The sequence below is a fragment of the Nymphaea colorata genome, chromosome 13, assembly GCF_008831285.2.
Source record: "Nymphaea colorata isolate Beijing-Zhang1983 chromosome 13, ASM883128v2, whole genome shotgun sequence".
Taxonomy (NCBI): domain Eukaryota; kingdom Viridiplantae; phylum Streptophyta; class Magnoliopsida; order Nymphaeales; family Nymphaeaceae; genus Nymphaea; species Nymphaea colorata.
The window spans coordinates 1,465,175-1,480,044 of NC_045150.1; positions in this window are offsets into that span (position 1 = coordinate 1,465,175).

Consider the following 14,870-nt stretch of genomic DNA (forward strand, 5'->3'; position numbering starts at 1 on the left):
TCCAGCTATTTTGAGCAGTTCATGAATACGCTTTGGGTGAAGAATATATTTTAGATCTGATGGTAGATGGTGACATTGTCAATGATCTCGAAAATTACAATTTGATTGGTGTGGTAATCGAGGAGGAAGTGCAGAAGGCTACTTTTAATCTTGCCAAGAGAGCGCAGCCAGCCCCAATGGTTTCATTAATTGTTTTTACAAAGCAACATGGGAGGAGACTAGTGATGTGTTGCTAATTTTTTTTAGATTGGTAAGCTGGTCGCCTGAGTCAACCACACCAATATCATATTGTTTACTAAGTTTCAGGATGCTGAGAGAATTGAAGTCTATAAGCCAACTTGACTATGCAATAGCCTATCTGAAATTATATCAAACGTGATGGGTTTTTCATTTGTTGATTAATGTTATAAATCCCAACCAAGGTGCTTTTGTGAAGGATAGGGTCACCCATGATCCATTTGCTCTGGCCAAGATCCGCCAGATTATTTCATTAAGGGAAAGCAGGATGTGTCATACCTAAAGCTTGACTTGGCAAGGGCTTATTTTCATGGGTCTTTTTTTTTTTGGTTAGGAAGCTTGAAGGCTTTGGGTTTTCACCCATTATGGATCACAAAGTGTTGTCTTGTGTTTGTTCAGCGACCTTTTCTCTTTTGATCAATGGTGTTGAAGGAAAGAGTTTTAAAGAGGGATGAGGGGTATGCTTTTTCCTATATCTGTTCATCATGGTTATAGGGTCTCTATCTAGATGATTCGTAGATAGGGTATGCAACAAAAGAAACATATTCCCAAGAGGCCCTAGAGGGGAATCAATAAATGGAGTTGGAATGTTTGTTGATGACGTGTTAATCATCAATAAATGATCAAAAAGTTTGCCATGGGTACTAAGAAGTTTTTTGGGGGAAGTGGAGAACAGATCCGGTCTAAAAGTTAATAATTCAAAATCCAAGGTAGTAGTGGTGTAATGTGTTAGGTTAAAAGATAAATTCGCTTGTGAATATTTTTGGGTGGGGTAAAGAGGATTTGCAATCAAAATATCTAAGCCTCCATATGGTTCATTATCTACTTGCACGGGAGCATTATATGCCTTTGTTAGAGAAATTTGAGGGCAATAGGCTTTATGGAAAGCTCACACACTTTCGTTTGGAGGCCAAGTAAGCCTAACGAAGCATCATTTTTTTGCCTTGCCTATATATTGGATATAAGCTTTCATGCTATTTACATATGCTATTAGGTATATGGAGCAGTGCATGATGCGTTTCCTATGGGCTGAAGAGTATAATGAAAAAAATTCATTTGGTCAGCTGTCAGAAATTGTCATCCAACAAAGGAGGGTGGAGTGGGCGTTAAGTGTTTGTAGGATGAGAATGTAGCTTTATTCGGCAGCAGACATTGTAGTGCAATGTTTGCATCCCAAAATCAATTTTGGTTTTTTAGAGTGCATTAAAAAAGAGTTTTGTTTTCCAAAACAGGAGATAAAGATCCACATATCAGTCGTAGCCATTTTCAATGCCTTTTTTGGGGTTAAATGGACCAAGAACTAATATTTTTGTTTTGCACATTTTTGATATATTTAAGTATGATTCCAAAGTCCTATACACATGTGCTTTGTTAAACAAAAAAATTCAAAGAGAATTGGGAGAAAGATTAAGTAAAAAACTTGGTGCCCTCAAAATCGAACTACGGTCTTGTATTACTAGAAAGAAGTATGAAATTGAAGAGCTTAAAAAGAGACAGTTTAAAATAGTTAGAGCTCTTCTAATGTTTATCATGAAAACTCAAAAGAAGGATGGAAAAACACATTCAAGCTTTGAAAATTGTTTTGGAAAAGCATGGTTTTCAATTTATTTTTCTTTGAGAAAAGCATGCTTATAAGTTGTTTGTTTTGCAAAGCATGACTTCGACTTGCTATGTTTTGGAAAAACATGATTTTAATTTTTGTTTTGAAAATGAGATACTAAATAGAGAGACTATGACCATAGCGCTGGCTTATCATATGGCCAAGGGGGGAGCTTTGCATTATTGTAAATATTTTAGACTGATTTTGAAAATCAAAAGTTGTAGTTTGAGAGGAAGTAGAGATTTAGTTTTCAAAGGAAAAAAAATGTATTGATTTGTGGAAATCTTTGCCTAGATCTTAAGGAAGGATTAAGATTTCACCTCATTTTTATCACAATCTAAATAAAATTTGACCTTAAATCCCTTTAGCACTTTTAGGAGTGCATCTATTTAAATTCGTGTTGGTGGGGGTGTGTTCTTACATGCTTATTTCATATCAATATGTAGAGAAAATTAGAAGAAAAAAGTTCATGCCACAACATATATCTAAATATATATCGGTATATCAAGTTGTCATGCATGATAAAGGGCTCTAAGCTTAATCTTCTTCCACATCTGAGTCTTTAAAGGATACATTAAGAGTTGAGGTTGACTATGAGATGACTAGAAAGGAACTAAGGAGTGAAAGGGGAATAGAGAGTAGTTTTTCTATTTCAAAAAACCACCACAAATGCATGTATAATGTAAGCTAGCATGCACATCATCTCGTGTTACATGTTTTATTGGGTTCAACGTGTCCCAACTTAATGGTAATTAAAAAAAAATAAGACTCATCCCACCTATATCATGCACACACGAGGTGAACAAGCCATCGACCATTCTATTAGAAAACAAAGGAAAATGACTTAGGCTAGGGGGAAGATGAGAGGGAGTGAAAGGGGGGAGATAGAGAGATGAAGACAAAGAGAGGGAGAGATAAAACATGAAAAGAAAGATAGATAAAATGTACAAAGAGAGAGAAAAATGAGGGGAGAGGGAGTGAAAAAGGTTTTCAAAAACGACAGAGATAAACAAAAGAAACAGAAGGTTGTCAAAAGAGATAAAAAGAGAAAGTTATCTTTTTTTAAAAAAAGGAGAAAGATTGAGGTTATTGAAACAAGGATAGATCCTTTGAAAATAGTTTTAAGAAAGAGAGAGGTTAACAAAAAGTGAGAGAAAGAAAGATAAAGAGGTCAACAAAAAGAGGGAGAGAAGAAAAACAAAGAGATAAAAGATTAAGACAATGGAATGAAGATCATGCTTGGCTTAGGATGAAAAATAGGTTAGGGGTGGTGTATCTTGCACTTAAGTCTTGCTTAGGAAGAGACACAAAGAAGATTCTGGGAAAAGGATCCAAGAATAATCACACCAAAGTAATGGATATCGAAGTAGTAGAAGATTCCTAGAGAAGGGTGACTCATTTTTTACATGTAAAATTTTTATCAAACCTTACATGAAAACCATATAAATGAAACTTGCTACCTGTACTTGCCTCCATTCCTGATGCGAGATTCCATGAGATGGGACTTGACCTCGCGGTATGAAGTCTGACCATCCTGGTGCCTTTACTAGGGATAATTAGACCAAGGAGTAGACTAAATGTTAAATTTTCTAAGTTTAAATATCATCCAAAACTTAACAAATTAAACATACCTGAATTTTAAAATCATGCGTGTTTTAAAATTTAAATAGATATCAGAATATGGACTGGTGAAAAAAGGAAATTAATCCGTAGTTTGTACATGTCCAAATCACATAGACCAATGCAAATAAATCTGATATGATGCATGAAATTAGGTCATGTAGACCTAGAGTCAAGTCGCTATCAAGACTTGGGTGTATGACATAAACCTAAGAGAGAAATCTAGATATGAATCAAAAAATTAAAATCAGGGCCTAAGAGATTTATAAGATTCTTGTTCTAATTTTAAAATTGAAGATATCATAGGGATCCAAAATATCATATCATGTCAATAGGTCTCTTGATCCAAAAATCAAGGTCAGAAATCCAATAAATTTGGTCTTGTATTCTGAATGGTGTCTTAATATCCAAATTCTAAATGGATGGATCCAAATCTGATGAATATTGGGTTAAAAATGTTGCAATTGGGTCTAATCATGTGAATACTTGATCAACAATTTATAATCCAAAAGTTCAAGGTGTAGAATCTGATCCAAAATCCAAAACCTGAGATTTTAGGTCCAAAATATGAAATACAAGAACCAAAATATATTGTTGAAAATCTAAAATCTGGTATCCAAAATCCATAATCTGACACCTATAATATGAGATTTGGGACCAAAAGCCCATGATGTGAAATCTGATCCGGTCCAAGCGCTGAAGTCCAAGATAAAAAATCTAAGATTTAAGATCCCAGGCCCAAGATCTAGATGCATAATTCAAGATCCATAATACAAAATTCATAATTAGATATTTGGGATCCAAATCTAAGTATAAAATTGAAGTTAAGATCAAGGTTAGATCAACACTAAAATGAATATATGTGCTTGTGGGTTCCATACAAATATAGGTGCTTGTTGGTCCCATATGAATGCACACAATTTTGGGTCTCATATGAATATGAACATATGTGGGTCCTATACAAATTTGGGTCCATATAGGTCCTGCACAAGTACTGGTGCTTGTATGCATGCAAAGGTTTAAAACTATACAATGGAAAAGCAAGAAAATGTGCTCAGAAGTGCCAAAACATGCACTGAAGTGCAAAAATATGTGTTGAGATGGATGTACTTATGTTCACCATAGTAGGAAACTCTTACACAATGGTGCACTCATTTGTGTGCGTCAAAGCATGAAAATCTTATCCCAAGACACGTTCATTTGGATGCCCTAAAACACAAAAATCTTATGCTAAAATGTAGAAGTTTGAAAACTTATGGAGACTAGTACGTTTACTATTGGGTACACCGAAGCACAAAAATATTATGTCAAGGCATGTTCACTTGGAGGCACTGAAGTGTAAAATCTTTTGACAAAGCCCGTTCACTTATCTGCATCAAAGTACAAAAATTTATGCACTGGTATATTCAATTGTGTGTGCCGAAGTACAAAAATCGTATGCCTAGGCACGTTCACCTAGGGACACCGAAGCGCAAAATTTATACTAGAAGATGAGAGTTTTGAAACACTTGTGTGAGTTATGCCAAGGTACATTAACTTAAGGGCACCAAAGTGTGAAATCTTGTACCAATGCATGTTTTTGTAAAACTTGTATGTACTGAAGCACCGAAAATAGTGTGCTGAAGCACAAAAATATTGTGTCAAAGGACAAAAATGTTGTGCAAAACACAAAATCATTTTGGAAACTTGTGAAGTTTTGGTCACATTGAGATGCATGTGCTTGAAAAGCTTATGCATTGATGTGCAAAATTTTGAGAAACTTGTATGCACCAAATATGAATTTTGAAAAACTTGTATGCACCAAAATGCAGAAATGTTGTGTCGAAGCACAAAATGACTTGTGAAATTTGCTTGCATTGAAGCGCAAAATCATGTGCAAAAACACAAAACTTGTATGAAATAAAAAATTGTGTGCAATTGCAAATTTTAATATGATTGGAAAATATGTGAGCATTGAAATATGAACTTGAAGAAATTGTATGCACCGAAGTGCGAAATGAAACAAACCTATGTGTAGGTACAGATATTGGAAAATCTATGCACACTAGAGTGCGATACTAGAAGAACTTGTGTGACTGGAAAATTTTGTGCACACCGAGGAGCGAGATTGAAAAAACTTGTAAGATTTGAAAATGTGTGTGACAAGGTGCATAATATGGAAAACTTGTGAAATTTGAAAACCGTTGAAGTGAAGAATTTTGGAAAATGTGTGAAATTGGAAAACATGTGTAAACATGAGTGGCACTGTAGCATGAAATTTGAAAAACCTATGTGTGATTGAAAAACTTGTACACACTGATGTGCAAAATTAGAAATTTGAAGGCCTATACTATCCATGGCGTAAAATTTGAAAATTCTATGTGCACCAAAGTGCAAGATTTAAAAAAACATGTGTGAACCAATGTGTGATATTTGGAAGAATTTGTAAAATTGAAAAATCTATGTACTCTAAGGTGAAAAAATTGAAAAGACTAGTGAAATTGGAAAACGTGTTTACCAAGGTGAAACATTTTGGCAACCTTGAGTGATTTAAAAGCCTATGTGCACCAAGGTGCAAAATTTGGAAAAATTTGTGAAATTTGAAACCCTATGCACATTGAGGTGCAAAGTTTTGGAAAGTTTGTGAAAATGAAAACCTATATGCACCAAAATGTGAAATTTTGGAAAACTTGTGTACACCAAGTTGTAAAATTGAAAAACTTGTGTGGATAGAAATTGTAAAATTGAAAAACTTATGTACATTAAAGTGCAAAAATGACCAACCTATATACATCCAATATGAAAAATCTATGTACATCAAAGTGCAAAATTTGAAGACAAGTATGCATCGAAGTGCAAAATTGGAAAAAACATGTATGCTTAACTTGGGGCTTTTGAAAAGATCACAAAACTTGGTGTGTTCATGGATGTGGAAACTTGTAGACTGATTACTCTCAAATTTTAAAAACTTGTTGAAAACCTTTTGTGACCATTTTCTTGCAACTTGTAGTATTCCAATAAAAAAAGAATGCCCTAGTATGATGGACAGTGAAAGGAATACATGAACAAACATTAGATACTAGTCTGGCCATCAAAGGATATATCAAATGAAAGAATACAAAGACCTTTGACCATGAGAGGGAAAAAATGACTTTGATTGAAGAAAGAAACTTGATAAAGAGACCTCAATCATCTCTACATGGCATAGAAGAGATCAAGAAATGAATAACATAACAACCTCTATTTGAAATTTTGATGTTCTCACAATTGGAGAATAGATTCTGATGTCTGGATCACTTCCAAGAAAAAATGTACAATGTAGACTAAGAAAAATGTCCTGATCATAGTGACTGACAAAATGACATGGCCTAAGAAACTTGATAAAGAGATCTCAATCATCTCTACATGGCATAGAAGAGATCAAGAAATGCTCGATTTGAAATTTTGATGTTCCCACAATTGGAGAATAGATTCTAATGTCTGGTTCACTTCCAAGAAGAAATGTACATGTGGCCTAAGAAAAATGTCCTGATCATAGTGACTAACAAAATGACATGGTGAGGGTCAAGACAGACACATACATGAATGTACCAATAGAGGAAAGTTAGACTAGGTGATGAGACTGTGCTTGTCATAATCGACTCAATAGAAGATTCAAATTGAATGACAATGTCGATCGTAATAGGTTGAAGAGACCCTACAATATTAAATTGAAAAGGAAAATTTAGGACGATTTTACATAATAAAACAAGGATCCTTTTGAAAAATACGTCCACTTTTTTATGGAAATTTGGTGCATAGCATTGATAAAGAGTGTTACATATAAAAAGAATAAACATGTAACTAGAGGAGTTAATATAGTTACTTGCTTAACGTAAATGAGTCAATCAAGTTAATTGAGTCAAGTTCGAGCTCATTGTTGTATTGTTGAGTCGAGCCCGAACTTGTCCTATTGAGCTGATATCGAGTTCAAGTAGAATTTGAGCATGAATTTTCTGAGTCAAGTCGAGCTTGAGCTGGCCCAACTCAAGTGCAACTCGGCTCATATGCTGCCCTTCCTTGCAGAAACCTTCTGCCCATACACAATGTGATGAGCTTATGCAGCTACTGAATAAGGAAATTCCATCTGAATCTTGCACTAGGCCAATTCATTGCCATTACCCTTTGGAGCTCATACAAGCAACTAGGCCTCTTAGGTAGAGCACATGAATGAATTTACAAAATAATGTTGTTCTAGTGATTTTGGAAACTTCCAGATTCTTTAGAAGAGTGTAACTATCATACTTATTTCCAATGAAGAACGACATTGTTTTTCCTTAAATGAAGTTGCCTTGAGCCTGTTTGGTCCAAGATTGTCAAAAGGGTCCATTGATTCACCACTCTCTGTTAGCCACATGATATTCATTTTGTTTGTAGTTTCTTCTTTGTAATATGGGTTTATTAGATTTGGCAGTGAAAGCATCATAGATTGATGCTCTAAGGCTTTTTCATATTTCAAATTTTGCTTCCTGTGGTTACGTTTGATGTCAAGTGACTCTTCCCGCTTGATCCTTTTTTGAAAACAAGCATCAGCAACTAGATTTCAATTGTATACTGATCTAAATGACCTTAGGAAAGATCCTTCTTAATGGTGCCTTTGGGGTATGGGTAGGTGATACAGATAATAGCAACAAAAGCTCCTCAAAGGTGGATATTTTCGATTGAGGTTTGAACTAGTATATTGAGGTGGATCATATAGATATACACCGCTTGAATAGTTAGATGTGGCTAATTCCAATGAGCCTGTTTGTTACTTACTTCACTATTAACATCTGATTTGCTCGTTGTTTTCAAATCTTTAAACATTTTGTTAGGTCCTGCAAAAAACTTATGCCCCATTCAAATATGGTCCTCCTGTTTGTTTCTGTGTGCATGTGTGCTTGTAACTTTGTGACTCTGTGTGTCTATAGCTTCTTTTAGAACTTGAGTCTTTATATGGATGTGAAAACGTTGATAATGGTTGCTGAATTTACAGAATGATAAAGCCTCAGACATAGCTGATCATGCATTGAATATATAAAATTCCTCCAGTTAGAAATTCAAGTAAGCTGAACCTTCTTTTTCAAACTCATTATATGCAATCAATGGCACTAGTTCATGGCGATCCTTGAACTTATGCACTATGCACTACGCACTATTCACAGCATGGTTTGAACTTCAGAATTGGACCATGTTTGCATGGGAAGAAAGCTAGTGAAGCAAGACACAACTGTGTCAAAAATCCAAACTATGTTTGGATCTGGTTGGCCTTTAATACAAATACATTAGAATAACGTACTTAGAATACATTATTCACCACTTCGTTTATTCTGCAGCATAATTCAGCTAATCCTAACTAATGGCATTCTTTGGCGATTGCAGAGGATTGTTGAAATGTGCTTGTGATGTGAGTGATGGCCTGTAGACTTTCTTTTCATATATGGTTTCTTAATTCAAAATGAGTAATGCATGAACTTATCTTCACTAAATCATTCATTAAGCTCACGATAATTATTTACCTTTTCCATGCATTAAGCTCACGATAATTATTTACCTCTTCCATGTTTGGCATCTTCACACTATAAGATACTTATGTTTTTGCTCCTTAATGTATGGCTTTCCGAAGACAATTTCTTTCTCTTTTATATGGATAGGGCGTTGCTTATGTTTTGGATCTGCTTTTTGTTCTTCTAAAAATATTACTTATACAAATGAAGATGAGGAAATTCAATGTATCCAAGCAGCTAATGGTTTCTTGTTGGAAGGCCTTTGATGTGAATTGCACCCTCTTCTTCATTATTTTGACTGCTAAAAATATTGGGCAGGGAATTATCGTTTAAACATGTATGCCATCTATTTGCTTTCTTGAATAAACGATGCTTTCTTTACAGGGCACATGATGGAACTATGAAGTAACAAACAATCTAGTTGAAAGAGACAAAAGTCGCATCTAAATATCCAAGAGGCTTGCTATCCAACTATCATATATCAGTTTCTTAATTGATTGTTTCTCAATTATATATCTTATGTAACTTGAAGCTTGGAGAAGTTAAAATGACAGGGCCGGTGGGCAAAGAAATGCTTATGCCTGTTTGATCCTAATTCTACCATCATTATGGTATGATTCCGACATCTGTTTGCTTTAGTTGACAATTAATTAGCATTTCTAGCTTCTCTCTTCATGTGTTTATTCCTTTTTTCTTTTTTTATGGTTGACGTATTCCTGAACTTTAGCTTTCCATTAGCTTCAGACATATGATGGTGTTGATGTTGCAGCTTGCAATCGGCACTGGAATTGCTCCTTTCGTGGGTTTTTGTGGAAAATGTTCTTTGATAAGCATATTACAAGGCAACTTTAGATTATATTATTTAAAAAATCAAAATGTCATGGTCCTTCTGCATCACCAGAATTTGTTTCTAAGCATTGAGTTTCCCAATGACATGGGATTCAATGGTCTATCATGATTTTGGGAGTTCTAGTAGCAGCCTTACGCTCTACAAAGAGGTGACGGGATCAATTTAAGACTTAGTTTTTGTGAAATAGCAATTGAATAATTAATTTCTTTTCTCCATGCTGGGCATCATAATACTTCTCAATAACCAAAATTTCACCTTCATGTATGGCGCTATATATATATATATATATATATATATATATATTTCAAATAAACGGATGGTATCGGTTTTAATTCCATGAATGCTGGTGAGCAAAAATCATCGGTATAGAATCATAGATTACCAGATCTGACATTGTTGGGGAACAATGGCACCGGTATAGACGTGATTTTTCCTGCAAAATCCTTCATGAGTATTCTTTACTATTTGACTTGTTTAAGCACCTTCATGTTAGGAATCTATAGGGAGGCCGAAGGGTCCTCGCACTAAACGTGTTCCTTCAGGTATTACGCTCTTTTAGCGCCAGCAGGTCTTGCTCTAGGAAAAAAGTGAATGATCCTTAAGCGACAAATTCAAAGAAATTTCTCTATGCCATAGTTATTACATGTGACATCCAGGAACCAAGGCTTGTTCTAAATCTTGGTGGATTAATTTTTTTAATTGTCAACTTCTTCTAGGGCACGCTTAGGGTAAGGTAATTCTTGTGAATTCGTAATGCTGTCGGACGCAATGAGGCATCCCATTGCATCTATTTGACATTCATGATCAGGCACAACTCCTTTATTTGTACGCGATCTGCAGAATGCAAAAGAGCCAAGGTTGGGAAGACCTGAGACTATGCCGTCTCAGCTAGTTGATCAACTGTGGATTTGTTATTCATTCTTCAGTGACCAATTTCACAATACCGCTTTTAGTGTTTCTGGGTTTTTAAAGTGAGTTCCCTTTGTAAGTTATATTGGAAAGGGGCAGAGGTAGGAACCTTTCATGAGGGGCAGAATTATAGTTTCAAATTTTTGACAGAGGGAGAAATATATTTTTTTTAAATTCTTATATAAGATGAATATATATTTTTTTAATTTACATATAACTTTTTTAGGGGGGGCCGGGCCCTGCCCGCCCCCATCCCTCCGCCCTGAGATGGAACCAAAGAGCAGATGCTTAGACAGGCAAGAAAGGGTGCAAATACTGCTGAAAATCAAGGCAATTATCATTTTTTACTTGGCGAAGTATGTGGACAGATTAATGGCACAAACGAATGGGATCCTGCGCATATTACGTTTTAGGTTGCAAGGCAATGCAAGAGTCCCAGCCTCTCCCAACATTTCTGAAAGATCAGGTCCTCCCAACGAAGGCCATTCCAATAATATTATTCCTGGATTATACAAGTGAGATAACATTTAATTCCGGGAAACTGGGTGATTTATAACCAACCAAGATCAGAGTTTCCATGACTTCCTTCAAGTGGAAGAAACGTAAACCCACAATACCCTGTTGTTTGCCTCTTTACTCTTGGTTCGTCCAGCCTACTTGCTTCTCCCCATCCTTGTGCAATTTAAGCTACACCTTCTGTAGAGGCTAGGCCTTGTTAAGGACATTAAGGGATCTGTTGACCAGGCTGACCTTATCATGCTTTTCCCTTTAAATAGTAGGCCCGTAATCTCCTCCTTTAGGGACTGTTTTGGAACTGGAAGGACAAACACACGGTGCTTGAAAAATTGTGATTTATCAGAGGAATCTTCAAGGGTTGACAAAATACAACGTTTTCAAAACAACGTATTCTAAAGTCATTTATGGTGGATGTCGCCCAGTTTAATGATTTAAACACTTGCCGAATTACGGAGAACTGAATTTGTTGGTGACGTATGTTTTTATTAAGGGTTAGTTTATCGATGGTCATTAATTAGGCAGCATGTATCAGCTGTATCCAGCATGTGCTGTATGGAGTATGTACTTTAGCTGCATGTAGCACTGGATTCTGATAAAAATGAGGCAGGAACAAATTGCATGATGAGATTATATCTTTGCTTCAAAATAAATAGTAAGAGAAGAACGCTACGTACTTCCACGCTTGAATGCCAATTAGCACCCACACACGCGCAAGTACATGATAGACTATTTAGGATGTTCTTCCCCCACCATGAGAGTTGTATTAATTTCTGAATGCATTTCTCTTTTGAATTTGAGAACCACTTACTCATAATGAAACCATTGTTTCCCCAGTTATTAAAAAGAAAAGGCGAATCTTAATAAAACTATAGAACATTAAGCCGTGCATAACCATATCTCTGCAGCAGAAGCATGCAAATGGGATACCATGGCTGATGTAAAAAGAAAGACCAAGCCTATCATTCTTGAGGAGGGGGAGAAGGTGACTGATGAAAAAGAAAGACTAATGAAGTCCATTATTCGTGAGGAGGGAGAGAAGGAATCGGAGACGGGAGCCACCGCTGCGCCATTAGTGTTTGGCCAGAGGGGCTTCCTTGAAGCAATTGTTAAGGCAATCATACTTGCTGGAGTAGCAGAAGGGGACGTCGTCATCGATATGGCAGCAATAAGTGATATAACGAGGCTCGTATTCACACAGGCCTCGCACTTCGTTGGCTTCTCTCCCTCTCCTGGAGAAGTACCGGCGCCAGTTCATGTTGTCTACGGAAACGCCATCTTCACTTCCTCCAGAGGAGCTCACCACCGTCCTGGTCTCAGCCATTTCCCGGGCAGCGACATCTTTACACAGAGAGCACAGTCACGTTATAAGTTCTAATGATTAAGGCAATATCACGTAGATCACTGCAGATTGGGGTATGGACGCAATTGCTTTTATGATTTTGAACCTCTTCTGGAAAAATTTCAGTGGAAGATGCAGTTTTTTAATGAAAAATCAAATGATTTTACGGTTGATGTTTACGGCACTGCTTGTAACATCGATGTGTGTGAATTTTTTCGTCATTTGATTTCAGTGTTTTTGCTTTTTTAAGTTTGAGCGCTAAAATGCAAAACAGACTCAAGCCCTAGGTACCATGAATTCAAGTTAATATATGGGGTTAAAAGACAAAAAAAATGCCCCTTAAACCCTAATCGATAGTAAGGGTGGGCATCGAGCCCGGCCGGGCCAGCCCCACCTGGTAAGGGCCGGCCCGATCCAGCCCGCCGAGCCGTTGAGACCAGCCCAGCCCAGTCCGATCAATTTAAAATTAAAAAAATAATTTTTTAATTATAAAATAATTTTTTAAATATAAAATATATTTATTAATAATAAATATATATTATTAAAACAAAAAAAATTAAAAAAATATATATTTTTAATCTAAACGGGCTAAATGGTCCGGGCCGGGCCGATCCTGGCCAGCCTATCCGGCCCGGGTCAGGTTTTTCTTGGCCCGGCCCGACGCCCATCGGTAGGGGGAAGGGAAACACCCCATAAGTACAAAATGGAAAGAGTAAAAAAGTTATTTTTTGATGAAGACAGAAACACTCTTGAATGAATCCCGAAAAGCCATCAACAAAAGAAAAAATGGTCCTTGCGTGTGAACTTAACATGAGAGGTCTCCTATCGATGGTGAACTACTTGAAAATTTACATGACCAACTTATCTTTGAAATGGTAAGTACGTTGATGGTTCTAAAAGACTGATGGATAGCTATGGATAGCTATTGAAAACATTTGTGCTACACAACGTCACCTTGGCTTCAGAAGTTGAGGAGATTAGCAACATTACTTGGCCTTAGATCTATTTATCCACAATACGATTAAGAAGGAATTTTCTAGAAAAGCAGTTGCAGACCAAAACAAGGAAAAAGAAAAATCACGTGAGTGCTTTTATAATTTTGAATGTGACTTTCCTTGTCATACATATTGGAAATAATTTTACCATAAAATGGTACCAATGGTTTCCATTCCTTTATAGTTCCTATGCATTGAGTATAGTGTAGCTGCTCGGACTGGTAGGCAGTTTTAAAAGTCTAATGACCTACCTATTAGTATAATAGGTATGCTCCTGGTCAATGGTATAGGGAGTTGTATTAAGCTTAAATGTATATTGTATAAACTCAATGGTGAAATGTATAGACTCCCTCGAGGCGATGGGGTTTTCCTTCTCATCACCCTAAAATCCCAGGTGTAGTATATATATTATGCAAAGTGCAAGCTTCGTGAACCTATTAACTTATTATGCATGGGAACAGGCAATAGATTCTGCGTCTATAAGGAAAAGAAAAAAAAAATGAAGCAAGTAGTGTAATGTGCTGTGTTCGTATGGTGGTTCACGACGATTTACCATGAAGGAGAAAAAGACTGACAGTCGCCATGAAAGCACAGAAGAGAACAGCCGGAAGAAGGGAAGCCATTGTTGTATTCGGGTGCACCGATCTTTGAAGAGAGTGGGAATCAAAGAAGGCCGTCTGGTATGGGAGAAGTGGCTAGGTAGGGATGGTTTGTGGAGGGCTGGTATTTGAAGGCTATTAGCCGGTAACGGAAGGGAACGTGAATGGAAGGTTGTCGGGTAAAGGTGGCAGTAGTTTGTAAAGGGATAGCCAAGAAGGAAAGTGTTAACTGCTCACAGCTAAGAGATTCTCGCTTTCATATATATATATATATATATATATATATATATATATATATATATATATATATATATATATATATATATTAGCGTGAATGTAAAAATCGAAGTGCCTCTCTAATTATATCATCCCGAAAAGATGGTGTATCGGCCTATATCGCCCAAAGATTTCGAAAAATGAATACCAAAAAAAACTGGAAAAGGATATTAAAACAGGAAATTCAGTTATGTACCCCTTAGTATAAATTTAAAGAGATCATTAAGGAAATGGAAAAAATCACATCAAGGAAAGAAGCCAATAAACTCTAATAATGCCAAATTAATTGCCATTGACAAGTTCAAAATAAAAATCTGAAATGTGACTAATACATAAATAGGCAACATTAATACGACATTTTAATTTTTCCCTAGAATCCATCTGTTCATAGTCTTAGGGTTGATATGATGGTTCTGAAGAAGAAA